Source organism: Gopherus evgoodei, chromosome 1, assembly GCF_007399415.2.
Source record: "Gopherus evgoodei ecotype Sinaloan lineage chromosome 1, rGopEvg1_v1.p, whole genome shotgun sequence".
Taxonomy (NCBI): domain Eukaryota; kingdom Metazoa; phylum Chordata; order Testudines; family Testudinidae; genus Gopherus; species Gopherus evgoodei.
Genome location: NC_044322.1, coordinates 164,901,025 through 164,916,328, shown reverse-complemented (window position 1 = coordinate 164,916,328; position 15,304 = coordinate 164,901,025).

The window sequence follows — 15,304 nt, the reverse complement described above, 5'->3', positions numbered from 1 at the left end:
CTAACATTACTCAGAAACAATCTTATTTGAGGTTGAAGCTGCAGAACAAACATTAATAGTTCATAACAATTGAAACAGTAATACTGATAACACTATCTGTAAGGTTAACTAATGCATAATCATTCCTTGCAAGCCTCTTTTTTTTCGTTTGTTCTGAATCAAGCTGTTTTTCTTGGAAAAAGCCAATAGAAGTGTGAACCGCCTACAGCAAATGTTGATACAATGAAAGTTTCATAAGTGACTGGTGATATTTGTTCAGGTATTATTTTCAGCCACCTGCGCTGAGTTTACAAAGCGGGTGTGCAGTTCTCCTATCTTTTATGTTTCCAGCTTTCGTTGCTGAGATACCACGACTCATGCTTAACAGTGAAAATAAATCTAATTGTTTTCTCCCTTTCCTTTAAGCACTGGGGTTTCCAATCAGATTATGAAGCTGAAAAGTGATAATGAACTCTGTCCGTCTGAACTCTTTTGTGTGCCTTGTCAGAACAACCTTTTGAAACCCAAGTAATGTATTGTGGTCTGAAGGATGTTTTGCAGAAGAACCAGATAAACATTAGAAGTGGACCAGACACAAAACTGTAGCTGTGGTCAGTTGTTCTCACACTTGCTCTGGTAGCATTAAGGGCCTGCTCTCCAATAAGTCAGTTGGAGGCACAGAATAACTATGCCATTTCTATGTGTGACATTTATTTTGGAACACCATATTGTATTTCAATCTCCATTTTGAAGGTAACATTCAGTGTGGCTTAAAGCATCCATTTTCTAGCAAGGACTTGACACCTAGTAGATAGACTATATCTGGGAAGTTGTGACAGAACCAACAGCACTGAATGGTTCTACCTTATTGGTACCATGGGTTTTCTACCAGTGGGTAGATTTTGAATGACTCTGTATCCAGAAGCCAGGGATGGAGGAGTTGAAGCTTAGAAATTCCCCCAAGGAAGCACATGGGCAGAAAAGGTGACAGTCTAGTTTTAAAAGAGGAATATTCTCTGAGAAGGGGGGCCCATTCCATCACCACATGTAGAAGACCACCCAAGCAGGCAGAAGCAAACCTAGGACTCTCACAGGTGGTGATTTCAGACTGAGAGGGATTGCGTTCAGGAGTTTATTGTTTTCCTAAGATTTGTAACTGTAGTGGTATTTAAAAGTGTCTGTGGTTAAGAAATTCCTTTGCTAAGTCTGTATTTCTTGCTTTATTGCCACATTGTCTCTAAATGGTGTCACTCGGAAACCAGAGCTCCCACAGCCAGGTGTGCTCTGGGGGAACATGTCTAAGCATTTGGGACTCAGGAAAACTGAGGCACTGGTTCTGAGATCTAGGCAGCTGGACTTGGGGTCCCATCCCACTGTCTAAAAAAAAAGGGCGTCAGACATGAGTTGTGCCTAAGGGGGAGAGCACCTGAGTTGTAGAGCTAGGAGCATTGACCAGTCACAACATGCACCAAGGGGCTTACAAGCATGTGGGATGCAATGGTTGGATCCAATCACAACAGACTGGGGTTTGTCCCAAGAGTGAGATAGAGACAGGTTGTGATGCTATGCACAAATTTGCCCACATAGTCACCTACTTTGCAAAGAACTATGATCCCTGCTGCAAACAACCCTCCGCAAAGTACAGCATCCTAGAGTTACAGAGGGAACTAGCACTGGCTGAACTGGTAACAGAGGACCCTTGAAGCTTCAAAAACAAAGAAATCTGATTAGGATGGATGCCACATATGCCCACATCCTGGGGTCTCTTGCAGCAGCAGGTTTAGCCTCCTCTGCAAACACACCCACAGAAGAGCAGGTTTTTTATTATTTCATGTTATGTTCTTTCAAATTAGGGAGTTTGGCATGTATTTCTTTGTTATGTCTCAAGTATCTAGCAATGCCCATTACTATCTTCTATATGGGCAGTCCTGCCCAGCATCACTGCTAAGAGCAAAACTTGGAAGGATTTTTTTTTAAATGACCAAAACAATGTGACTGGCCAGTCCTGGATATGGGTCTGCAAATTGGTTCCTTCCCTTGCTACATCACTCTAAGTTTACAAAAGCATTTCACAGACACTAGTTAATCCTCACTACAGCCCTGTGAAGTAGGCAATTGTAAGTATTATCCCCATTTTACAGGGTACAGAGACTGAGGCAGATTCAAAATGTAATGCATGCAGGGAGAGTGCCAATCTATCCCTTGTGGTTGTATAAATTAGGGGAAACAGGAAATGATCAGAGAATCACAGATGAAGTTATGTGGGGTTTGAAATGATGTAGGTATTAATACACAATCAAAATGTCCTTGGAACCAAGGTAAACTGTATCTTCTATATCTTTCTATGGGATTCACCCTATACGCCATAGAAATCCCTTCCCCCCTGCACAAATGTTGTATTTGTAATTCCACACATAATAATTCCCTTTAATGGATAACTACTTCTGAATAGCAGACCTTGTCTCTCCAATTTGTCCTGTAAAAAACTAATTGCTTACTGTTGTCAGCTTTTGCTGTCCTGTTTTGAATAGATTGTTCAGATCACCTGTGAGAGAAGTGGCTAAATAATAATGAATCCAATGGATCCTGCATATAAGCAGAACTTGGCCTAATGACAAAGAGTCCCACAGTGCCGCTTTCCCTGTTAACTCATTACTTAAAGTGCCTCCTGTTTATATTGAAACGCTCTCGCACCATTCAGGAATAAGTCACTGACACAAAAAACCTATAGTGTTAGTAGCTATTCTACTAAAATTTTCACCCCCAGGAATACAAAAGAAAATGAAAAGAGGGTTGATTTTTCACTGTGCTGACTTCCCACAACAGGGGATGGTAGTCAGGCAGACAAGTGTCACTGTGAGAGACAAAAATCAAGGAAAACTTTGTATCATGTCAGTTTTTTCATTCCCATCAGAGACTAAGGCAGAAACTATCCTCAACACCCAGAGAGCCAGTTTTGTTGCTTGTGCAGTCAAGTAGTCCTGTGCAAAGTGAGCGCACGTCCAGACTAACCCGTGGCATCGGCGGGTTAAAATCGATTGCTCGGGGATCGATATATCGCGTCTAGTCTGGACGCGAAGTATTGATCCCCGAGTGCGCTTACATCAATTCCGGAACTCCATCAACCCGAACGGAGTTCCGGAATCGACACGGAGAGCCGCGGACATCGATGCCGCGCCGTCTGGACGGGTGAGTACCTCGATTTTAGAAATTCGACTTCAGCTACGTTATTCACGCAGCTGAAGTTGCGTATCTAAAATCGATTTTAATGCCCTAGTCTGGACGTGGCCTTAGTGTAAAACACTCCCAACCTCAATAAGTAGTTCTCTCTTTGAGGAGGTGTAAGTGCTAATACAAGGTGTAGAATCATGCCCAGCGTCTCTCATTAGTGCAGCATAGAGTGCCCTGTTTCCCTGAGGTACAGTAGTCTGTCCATCATAAAACTTAAAAACAATTATTACAGTCAGAAACACTGTAAAGTTGTAGCCCTTAACTCTTGTTGCACCAACATGTATGTTAAAAGAATAAACCATAGTGTCTGCCTTTGGCTATGACTTTTAAAGAAGCCTAACGGAGTAATGACCCTCCTACTGACAGTCCATGAGACCTTAGACACCTTAGAAAATTCCAGCCTTCATGCTTTGCTGAGCATTACAATCGCCACAGGGTGAACTTGCTGGGAAATACACTAGCATAGAACAAGGGCTTACACCTCTTTCACTTTGCATTTACATACTCACACACTTACAGATGCATTTAATACATTCAGTTACAGTCAATATTGATGATGCATTCAATTATTTTGTATGTATTATTGTCCTTTTGCAGTGTATGCAGATCACTATATCAGTACTGAGGTTTTCGTGGTAAGCCATGAGAGGTGTTCCTGGAATTATACTAGCACTATCTAACCTCAGTTGTTTTATCCCAACATGGCTGTGGTTTGGTCTTCAAACAAGCCCAAAGATAAGCAAATACCCTTCTATCTTATTTGACCCCCTTTGCTTCATGTATATTTTATAAAAGCAAACAGTCCTGTGTAAACTTGTGATTCACTTCTGACCATAGAACACTGAGCTGAAGAATCCTTTAGCTAGGACCGGTATTGTAGCTCTTTTATTTCTCTTCAAAATGAACAATAATAAGTAGGACTGAAAGTGAAAGAATAACACACAAATATTTCAAATCTCCCTCTTTGTCAGCTGTGGTAGCTTTCATTCTCCATAAAACTGAAGAAAAAAAAAAAGAAAAAAAATCTTGGGTCTCAAAAGTATTTTATGTTAAAGAAAAAAGCGTGCAAAGATGCATAAACCATAGACTGTCTATACCATATTTGCTAAATATTCTCTACATATTCCAGTACAGAAATCAGCATTTGCCATATCACTTGTATTTATCTTTCCTGGTATTTGTGGTGTTTATTTCCCATTTTAACTCTATAGTGAAGTAAATTGAATTATTATGGGCCAGATCCTGCTTTTCATTTTAAATGGTACCCACTGCCTAAGAGAGAATAAAAGAAAATCCTCAACAGCCACTGCTGTGCAATCAGCAACCTAGATGCTTCTGACTTAGACCCTAGAAGACATGCTTCCATCTCCACACTGCTCAGACAATATAATTTTGTTCTCTCTTTGAAGCAAAGAGTAGGGCTGACTAACAGGTAGCAACTGCTCAGTGATCAACAACAGTCTTACCAACTTAAGCAACCAGCCAAAAAACAAAACAAAACAAAAATGTTGTTCCTCTGCCATTCTCATTCAATTTTTTTCACTTTTTTCTCTTGTTCTCTCCTTTGCTACCCTTGAAAGGATGAAAAACTGGTTTAACCGGCCAGCTGGGATTACTTGTGCATAAGGGAATCCCTGGGCATGCGACCTTCTAGCAGAGGGATATTGACATAATGGAGATCTATTCCATCACGCTCCCAGTACACGCATGACAAGCCCTCACCAAACCAGGGTGCAGATGGCAACTGGTATAGGAGATGCCTCTGCTGCCCAGGAAAGAGTCCTCACAGCGTTGGAGAATCTTGCCCAGTGGGTTATCAGTAAACTCTTTTACTTTACTGTTGTCAATAATATAAACAAAATGCTATCTATCTTCACTCAAAAAGTAGTTTTATGCTGAGATCAACAACAAAAGTTTTTCCATTGAATAATTCTCCATATTTTACATGAATATAAATAATACCCGCCATTCATATCTTGTTAGTTTGGTACATAAATCTCAAAATGTGGATAAAAATCATCATCATTTCAGATTCTCACAAATGTCAAAACTGGGACACATGGAATTTAAGTGACTTACCCCAAGGCAAACAGTAAGTCAGTGGCAGAACTGGGAGTAGAAGCCAGCTCCTCTGATTCCCTGTCTAATGGATCATGCTGGCAGAACTGGGAGTAGAAGCCAGCTCCTCTGATTCCCTGTCTAATGGATCATGCTGCCTGCCCTATATATATAATCAAATCTGACGAATACTGTATATATATATATATATATATACACATACATACAGTATTCGTCAGATTTGATTCCTTGCCTTATGTTTCCTGGGCCCATTTTCATTGTCAGTGCAGAGTTACCAAATGTACAATTATGGAAATGTATTTCTTCATTTAAAATTATGCAAACAGGAAGATCTTATTTTGATGAAGCATTTTATTTGCAAAGGCATCCTGGGCAGAAAAGAAAAAGAAGCAAGATATGTTCACATCATTAAAACAATCATGCAAGTCAAATACTAACAGTAGTTACACACTGCTTTCAACTCTCTAAGGCACAGACATTTGAATCCTGCATAACTAGTAGCGAGTCTTACAGTTAGTAGGCGAGGCTCTCAAAAGGATGACCGTCTGCAGCTAAATGACAAAATACCAAACCTAAACATAAGCCTGGGGAATCTTAAAAAACAATTAGTAATATTTACTATTCTAAATAATTCTAGTTGGAGAGATGAAAATAAGAGCAAGGAATGCACTGAGTCAATGTTATTGACCTGAACTCTGAAAGAAATGCCAGGACTATTATTTAGATGTCAAAATATCTCCAAGAAGACTGTGAGGTTGAAACTAAATGCCTGTCTATTTTAAGATAGGCTTTCAGGCACACAGACTGCTCAAATGCCACTGGAATACACTAAACAGGTCATATTTCTACTTTAAAGGTTACACTACGTTAAATTATATGCAATTTAAGAAAGAAGATGATGTTATATGGCTAATCCTTTTCCCTTAAAAGCATGTCCTGACTAAAATGAATGCATCTTTCAGGGAGGATTTGGTAAAGGATGGCTCTTTAAGATTTAAAGTAATAAACATGTCAAATATTTCTTAAATCTATTCTTAAGTCACAAAACTCAGTATCATTTACACAAAGAAACGAGACATGCACATCTCAACAAGTACAATAGGCTATTTAAAGAAGAATCTGGTAGGTACTGCAAGATTCCATAATACACTTATGTCACATGCTAATGTATGTCGAGACTACATTGTGAACTGGGTCTTCTAGAAGCTTTTGCAGTCCTGTATCAGATCCTTCTTTTGTTTTAATGGCCTTTTCATGTTTTTATGCGGCACTACTATTGAATAGATTTTGGACAAGTTAAAATGTTATGACCTCCTTGTCATTAAGAGCTTGTTCATGGATTTTGGTTTTGTTATTTTTCCTGAGCAATTGCCAGCACCCTCACTGTCCTTAATAATCCAATCCATGGACTGTTTCTAAGGCTTTTCTCTAGAGTTGATCCTTTGCAGGATCAGAAATGATCTCGCTAATGTGAAAGTAGAATGAATTATATTGTGAAAATAGAAAGGATTAAAGAAATGTTGTCTGTACCTTTAAGCAAAATTGTTGGAATGCTGCAATCCAGGTGTCAGGAATACAGACATTAACATAGAACAATTGCACCGTTTAAGGGCAATTGGTGAAGTATTCGCCTTTGATCGATAAGAGTTAGTAAGGAAGTAGGATATGCATGCTGTGCCCCAGGTGAATTTTACTGTTTTGCTTTCTTTGTCCCTTTGTCTAATTCCCGCTTTTCTATCTGTACAAATAAGATAGTTTGTGTCTTGCATGGTGCTCACATTATCTGGATGTTATTAGCAGAGCACTGTGCTAATAAAACAGAGGGGTCTGACAAACTGTGAGTCCTTAGTCTAACTTTGACACTAATGTACTCCTCTTGGTCAATGTGCTACCCCTCCTCCAAGTGTTCTGCTTGTCCAATTCACTGAACATCTTTTAGCAACTCATTTGGTGAATCAAGTGATTGACTTCTATTGTGATTACTGGTAAAAATATAGTCATATGCACTGCACACTTGAATTTTTACCTGTTTTGAGTTTGATTTGAGCACTTAAATATTTGTGCAGAAGTTAGAAAGCAGCTTGTGGACCCAAATGATAGTCCAGAGGCATGTCACACTCACCTACTATTTTTCAGTTTATGGAATTGGAAAGAGATAGGAACAGAACATCTACAGGTGCTGATTAGTGAAGCTGCTGCCTGTCAATTGTTGGAGGATCTGCAACTCATTAGTTACAAACTGGTATAGTAGCAGTACAATGAAGAGAGTCAAATCCTACAGTCAGTATTCAGGTTAAACACAGCATAGACTTTGAAGTGAAATAGAATTTTACATGCACACTGACCACCAAACAGACCCCTAAATATACAAGGGGTGAAATTCTCTCCCATTCACGAGGCCAGCATAAGTCTTATGCATCACTTAAGTCCCACGTAAATCCCTCTAAATAAAATGTAGGTGGGACTGAGGTGGTAGGTAGGCACAGTGTAAACCCTCCACAGAGGGATGAACTTCACCGAAGATGGTTAGAATTGCAGACCACCTATTTGGCATCACTTTAGGGCTGCCAATTTCAGTTGGACCTATTCCATCATATGACATAATCTTTAATTAAAGATTGAGCTTTAATTCCTGGAGACTCCAGGACAATCCTGGAGGCTTGGCAACCAAAATGAGTGAGAGAGGCTCTCTTATACCTGCCCCTGGAAATTTCCACTACATGCATCTGACGAAGTGGGTATTCACCCTCGAAAGCTCATGCTCCAATACGTCTGTTAGTCTATAAGGTGCCACAGGACTCTTTGCTGCTCTCTTTCTTGTATTTTTGGTTAAAAGGTGAGAAACACAATGCACACATGGCAGATCTAAGTGCTTTTTTTTATTATGACAATAAACAAACACTTTTAGGTGGGGAGGGAATACTGTACAGTTTCAGTGCTGTTGTTCCTCCTGCTGACTTCTTAGATCTTAAGAGACTTTTGACTAGAGAAATGGCCCTGAACCATATCACAGAGCCATGGAAGATAATTTCCAGTAAGCACACTAGGTGAAATTAATGATTTCTTTTTCTTATTCAGCAGAGATAATGTTAGGATGATTAACATTTGAGATTTGACCTTGAAACAATCTTTGCATTGTAAATTCTTAATGATGAAAACAATATTCTCAGTGATTAAAACATGTTGGTAATTAATTATTAAAGCAGAATAATTGCAAACACATATTCCTATAATTTCTAGGCTTAGAAACCATTTGTATAAGTTTCATTTTCAATCAAAAAATGCAATACTGTTTCTGGACATTAATCTTTCCACCAGTTCCACTGACAAAAACAAACCTGAAATTAACAAGACATTTGCCAGCCACCACTCTGATTCTATAATGTATGCCTTTCCCCCACCCTTTATCTGTCTTGTCTATTTAGAACGTAACCTCTTCAGAACAGGGACATTGCTTACTATGTGATTGTTCACGTCCTAGCACAATGAAGCCCTGATCCTGATTGGAGCCTTTATGCATTATTGTAATGTGAATAATAAAAAATAACAGATCCCATCTATGCTGTAGGTATGTAAGCTAGCCTTCTGTATAAAAACATATTCAAGGCACTATAGTCTGCAGAAAACTGCATGCCAAACACTTGTAGTAAGTTGTGCCATATCATCCTACCATATCTGCCCCCAAAAGTTTGTCCTAAAAAGCAGTGGGCATACTCAAAAAGGATCATATTCTCCAGAAATCCAACACAGCAGTCAAAAGTAACTCCTGTGACTATAACATGCGCCTTCCTGTCTGTCTTCTAGTCAGATATGCCTCTTTTGTGATCTTATTATGGAGTAACAGATTGTCAGTGCAATTGTCCCATAGTTCTTTTTCTCAATTGCTACTTCCTGTAACATACCAGAAGCGTCTATCAATATTTCTGGGCTCATTGGTGGGGCCATCTAATCTGTGCATTGCCATTTCAAGTTTTGCCTACTTACATCGATCTACACATGCAAACTTGCCTCCTTTTCTAGAGATAGCCTTGAACCACACAATTCTGATCCATCCAGACTTGAAGCTTCCCAAGATTTGAATGGTTTTAGATCCAGTGTTCTAGTATGGATCCTGCCGTACTATTTTCAACTGTTTTAAAGGATATTCTAAAATACTTGTGTTTTTTTCATTTAACTCTTCTGATCTTTCCACAAATCACACCCTCACATGCATATTTGGCATGAAAACAGAAGATGTTGTACATTAAGCACTGGAATAAATTGCCTAGGGAGGTTGTGGAATCTCCATCATTGGAGATTTTTAAGAGCAGGTTGGACAAACACCTGTCAGGAATGGTCTAGATAATACTTAGTCCTGCCATGCATGCAGGAGACTGGACTAGATGACCTCGAGGTCCCTTCCAGTCCTATGATTCTATAATTGTGCAATGCAGTTCTTTTCCACTGAGTCTGGCATCATGCCATGTAGGACTACCTCTATCGTGGAAAACCTTGCTTGGCACTTTTTGTAAAAGATTATGGTAATTTTCTTTGTGCCACATCACACAGCACATGGGAGCATATGACCTGGCGCAGAAAAACAGTAAATGGTTCTTTCTGCATTTATTGATCTGTTGACTGGTGACAAGAGTAAGATACAAAACATGGCTGAAAGTGCTCAGACACTGAGGATAACTACTAAATATGGCTTCCAACAATTTTAGTGACATAAGGACATCGAAGATTGGGTTCAGTTTTGCCAAAGATGTTCTGCAATTTGTATTAACTCAAAATTGATAGCCCTCAATGGGAACAGTAATGGTGTAACAATCATAACTCCAATATTAAACACAGTAAATGTAGCTGAATAGTTAAACACACAAGCCTCAAATCAAGTTTCCTATTGAACTTGACAAAACAAGCGTGGGAATATTTTAGTGATCCCTGCTCAGAAACGTACAGGATTTTTCCAAGGTAGAATTCTTTCAAGAATTAGACCTCACAGTATATCAGGTGAATTATATAAAATGCCAAGTCTTGTGTGTTTAAAGACACGGAGCAACAATTAATACAGGTATCTATGTTCCAGCAAAACTCCACATGACTTCCATTTGGGATTTAAACTGGTTTTGCTTTTTGGTTTGTTTGTTTATTTAAATGCTGTTCTCCCCATAGCTATTGCTTTGAACACTAAACAAGAGCGAGCCTTCTACAACAGCATCCATAAAAATGACTACAAACGTGCGAAAAACCCTGCAGACAAGCAAAGGGGCAATACAGTTGCAAAATACATAAAATCAAGCAAGACCAGCTTGTATTTGCTACTGGGCAGTCTCTGCTCTGGGGTTAGAGAGATTGTCCCCAAATTCAAAAAGAATCATATTATCCAGAAATCCAACACAGCAGTCAAAAGTAACTCCTGTGACTATAACATGTACCTTCTTGTCTGTCTTCTAGTCACACATACCTCTTTTGTGATCTTATTATGGAGTAACAGATTGTCAGTGCAATTGTCCCATAGTTCATGCCCCTAGAGGGGCATGAAGAACTGTTTGGGGGAGTGTGTGGTGGGGCCCAGGCCAGCCAGCTCTGCTTCGCCCCCAGCAGTAGCTGCACTCCGTCCCCTGCTCTGCTCCCAGCCCAGCTCCAGCCCCAACTGCAGCTCCACTCTGTGGCCTAGGGTGACCAGGTGGCTGGTTTTCAACAGGAACACCCAGTCGAAAAGGGAACTGCGGCCAATGGGAGCTGCAGGGGCAGTGTGTGCAGGCAACAGCAGTGCACAGAGCCACCTGCGCACCTCCACCTAGGAGCCGGACCTGCTGGCGTCTTCCGGGGCGCAGTGCAGAGTTAGGACAGGCAGGAAGCCTGCCTTAGCCCCGCCTTCCCCTCCAGCTGTACCGCTGACCAGGAACTGCCGAAGGTAAGCTCCAACCCCCTACCCCAACCCTAAGCCCCCTCCAAACCCAGAGCCCCCTCCTGTACCCCAAACCCCTCATCCCTAGCCCCACCCCAGAGCCTGTTCCCCAAGATGGTGCCGTCACCCTCCCGCCCCAGCCCAGATCCCTCTCCAATAGTTTGAACCCCTCTACCCAACTCCCAGCCTAGAGCCACCTCCTGCACCTAAACCCCCTCATCCCTGACCCCATCCCACAGCCCGCACCCCCAGCTGAAGCCCTCACTCCCTCCTACACCCCATCCATCTGCCCCAGTGTGGCATCCCCTTCCTGAACCTGAACCCCTCATTTCTGGCCCCACTCCAGAGCCTGCACCCCCCGTTAGAGTTTTCACCCTCTCCCATACCCCAACCCCCTACTCCAGCCTAGTGAAAGCGAGTGAGGGTGGGGGGTAGTGAGGCACGGAAGGAGCGGGACTGTAGTGAGCAGGGGCCAGGGCCTTGGGGAAGAGGCAGAGGTGTTCAGTTTTGTGGGATTAGAAAGTTGGCAACTGTAACTCTGTCCTCTTCTCTGCCCCCAGCCCAGCTCTGCCCTCATTCCCTTTCTGCCCCCAGGCCAGCTCTGCCTCTAGCTGCAGCTCCTCCTCCATCCCTGGTACTGCTCCCAGCTCTGCCATCAGCCCAAGCTAGGGTGACCAGATGAGAGACGTGAAATATCGGGACGGGGGGAGCAAGAGCCGAAGGAGCATAGGAAAAATTGGTGGGGGCTGAGCACCCACAGGCAGCTCCATGACTCTCCCCCCTGCACCAGCTCGCCTTCGCTCTGCTTCCACCTCCCCTGAGCTGGCTGCTCCATCCTGCTTCTCCTGCTCGCACTGCCATACAGCTGATTAGCACAAGCCTGGGAGGGAGGGGTGAGGAGGAATGTGGCATGCTTGGGGAAGAGGCAGGGCCACGGCAGGGATTTGGGGAGGGATCCAATAGGGTAGTGAGGGGGCGGGGCTTGGGGCAGGGCCAGGGCAGGGATTTAGAGAGTGATCCAATGGGGGAGGGAGGGGAGGAGTCGGGGTGGGACCAGGTGGATTTGGGGCAGGGGGCACGAGCCCTCTCTGCCTGTGTGTCGGAGGGCAAAATATCAGGACAATTCATGTCCCAACCGAACATCGGTCGGGGCGTGGGACAAACAAGTAAATATTGAGACAGTCCCGATAAAATCGGGAAGTCTGGTCACCCTAGAACAAGCTTCTCTGCTGAGTCAACTGTGCTGTATTGGAGGGAGGGGTGCAGACAGATTCTATTATTGGTAAGAGGGGAGTGTGACAGGAAAAGTTTGGGCATTACTGGTTAGCGTGTACTGACAGCTAGAAGCTTTGCTGAGAGTTAATGGAGATCTTCCCAAACTGCCACTTAAAAGCAAACATTCAATTATTTTAGTAGCTTTTAACTTTTTATTTAGAGCTTTCATTTGCTTGTGATACCCTCCGTACCTTCTCAGAAGTTTGAAAATACTTTCCCTATCGAGAGTGTTGGTGGTCATCTAATCAGTGTGTGGTGGGGGCTGTGGGCAGGGTAGCCACTGATGCATCCCCAAAATACTGGACATTCCAGTACTTCTGGGAACAGCATGGGCCTATCCCCGCCTGCATGGCCCCACCCCTGCTGGCATGAGCTTGCACTATATAGTGCACGTAAGGTCATGCCACACATGGAGGATGCTATTTGAAGAAAGTGTCACCCCCCTGCTGGTGTGACCGTGCCTGATTTGAAGTTTCCCAAGATTTGAATGGTTTTAGATCCAGTGTTCTAGTATGGATCCAGCCGTACTATTTTCAACTGTTTTAAAGGATATTCTAAAATACTTGTGTTTTTTTCAGTTAACTCTTCTGATCTTTCCACAAATCACACCCTCACATGCATATGTGCCCAGTGCACGTAAGGTCACCCAGTGTAGTGGCACACTCTTGCTAGTGGACAAAACCACATCCAGTTTTGTCTCAGTAGTTGATGCAAAAGTCTCTAGCTTGAGTTAAGTGGGTGCTTTAAGAGCTCAAGCTAGATAACCTGGCAGGAGGAGGGGTGGTGGCTGGAGCTCATATGATGCTGATACTCAAACTAATAATGCAGTGGTGATATACAACAATTCATCAACGGCTAATCCAATCACTCTGTGTAACTCCAGAGTTGTTTTGCAGGGTGGTAGATCTCACTCAAGTTAGGCTAGCTCTAGTAGAGTAATTTCAGTGTACTAACTCAAGCTAACTGTTACAGTGAAGACAGGCCCAAGCCCCCTTTCTGGAAATGCTGTGTGCACCCAGAAGCAACACAAACACCTTTTTCACTGACCAAACTGCCAGTTGTAGGCCTGCAGGCTTTTTTAGACGTTTTTCACCTACATGACTTGGCTCCTGGTCACACAGTGAGTCAGTGGCAAAACCTTCAACCCTTTAGAAAGGTGTAAAATTACTCATGTCAACCAATTTTCTATGAAGAACAAAACAAACAGAGCATTGTTTCCAGATAACCTCACCCTTCCCTCCCTAGGGATTACACATTGCTTGTGAGTGTGTGTTGAAGAAAGAACAAACAAACAAACAAACAAACATTAGCAATATTGTTTCTCACCATATCTTTCAATTGAATGGTGAGATTTAGTATAATTATGGCAAATGTACTGACACAATCGGCAATTTTCTCTCAGGAGACCAGCAACAGTTTAATATTTGATGTGTCATAATAACTGAGGTAAGTCTGCAGAGCTGTCTCAGTGATGCCAACTCCCCCTATTGTGTTGCAAGTCTCACAATATGTTTCTTAAAGCCCCAGCTCTGGAGTTAAGCGATTACACGAGAATCTCATTTTCATTTATTTTTTTAGAAGTAAGTTTCTGGGACTGATGCTTGCAGAGGTAATGTGAACTGAGTGCAGCCCAGTGACTCAGAAACAAGCAGCCAATAAAACTATCCCCATATTTATTATTTTAAATGTTTTAAATCTCATTATTTTCAAGCCAACTTCAAGACTTGTGACTTGGCAACACTGCTTTTTGGAGAACTTTGCAGAAAGCCTGTCTTTGCTATGGCTGGCTGAAATCGGTGCTATATTCCCCTAGTCCATGAGCTTCCAATCAGTAGCGGAGGAGGAGACTGTGACAGGAGAGAGAGACCTAGCTAAAGCCTTACCTGACCACACAGACCCAAATCTCAGCACTGAAGTTTTTCTCTAAAATGGGAAGATCCACCAACCAGCAGCGTCCTTCTTCTGACCAATGCCAGCAGTGGGGTTATCAGGATCTGTAGAAAGCTAGGACCTCATCCCCACATCCTCAGAAGTTGGCAGAAAGAAGGAAACAGAAATAAAAGGCAAAAAGGCAATTGGTATTTCATGGTGCATAACATCCAATTCACAATGATTACTCAGACTTGTCTGACACTGGACAGTAAGCAGAGTTACCACACATTTCAATATTATGATGATTTAAAATGGCTGAGAACATTAGTGGAACTCCATTCATATTTCAACACTGATCAATCATTTTGGACCAGGTCCACAAGTTGGGTTTACAGTCCCTTCGTGCCACTTGAGTGACTCAAAGGACCCTCAACCCAGGCACAAATGCCCAGCTGAGAATAACTCCGTTTGGGCCCTGCCTCCTCCCCTGGTGTAGGGGATAGGGAGAGGGGGCACCAGTGACACAACTTAAAGCAGCTTTAAATTGCATTGAGGCTGGGCCTTGCTCTGAGAATCAGAGCTCTAGAACCCAGACTCCCACCATCCCTCCCTCCACTAAGCTTCAGTTAGCCTGAAAGAGGATCTAGCCCTCTAAATTTATACTGTGGTGTTAATCTAACATGCTATCTACCCTTCGTCATTATCACTGGAAAGCACTGAGGCAGAACTGAGAAAAGCAATACTATATCTATATGACTCAGTTAAGGAAAAGGTGATTTACTGCAAGACAATCTTTAAGTGAGACTCATTACTCAGAGGAAACACATTGGAAGAAATATATTTCCAAATACAAGTGTAGATGAAATGCAGTAGACACGGTCATCATTCAAAGTCTTACAACTTGCCAACAAGCAAAACCACAATAAATGGCTAATAAAAATGAATTTTTGTGAAGAGTAAAAAAAAAAAATAAAC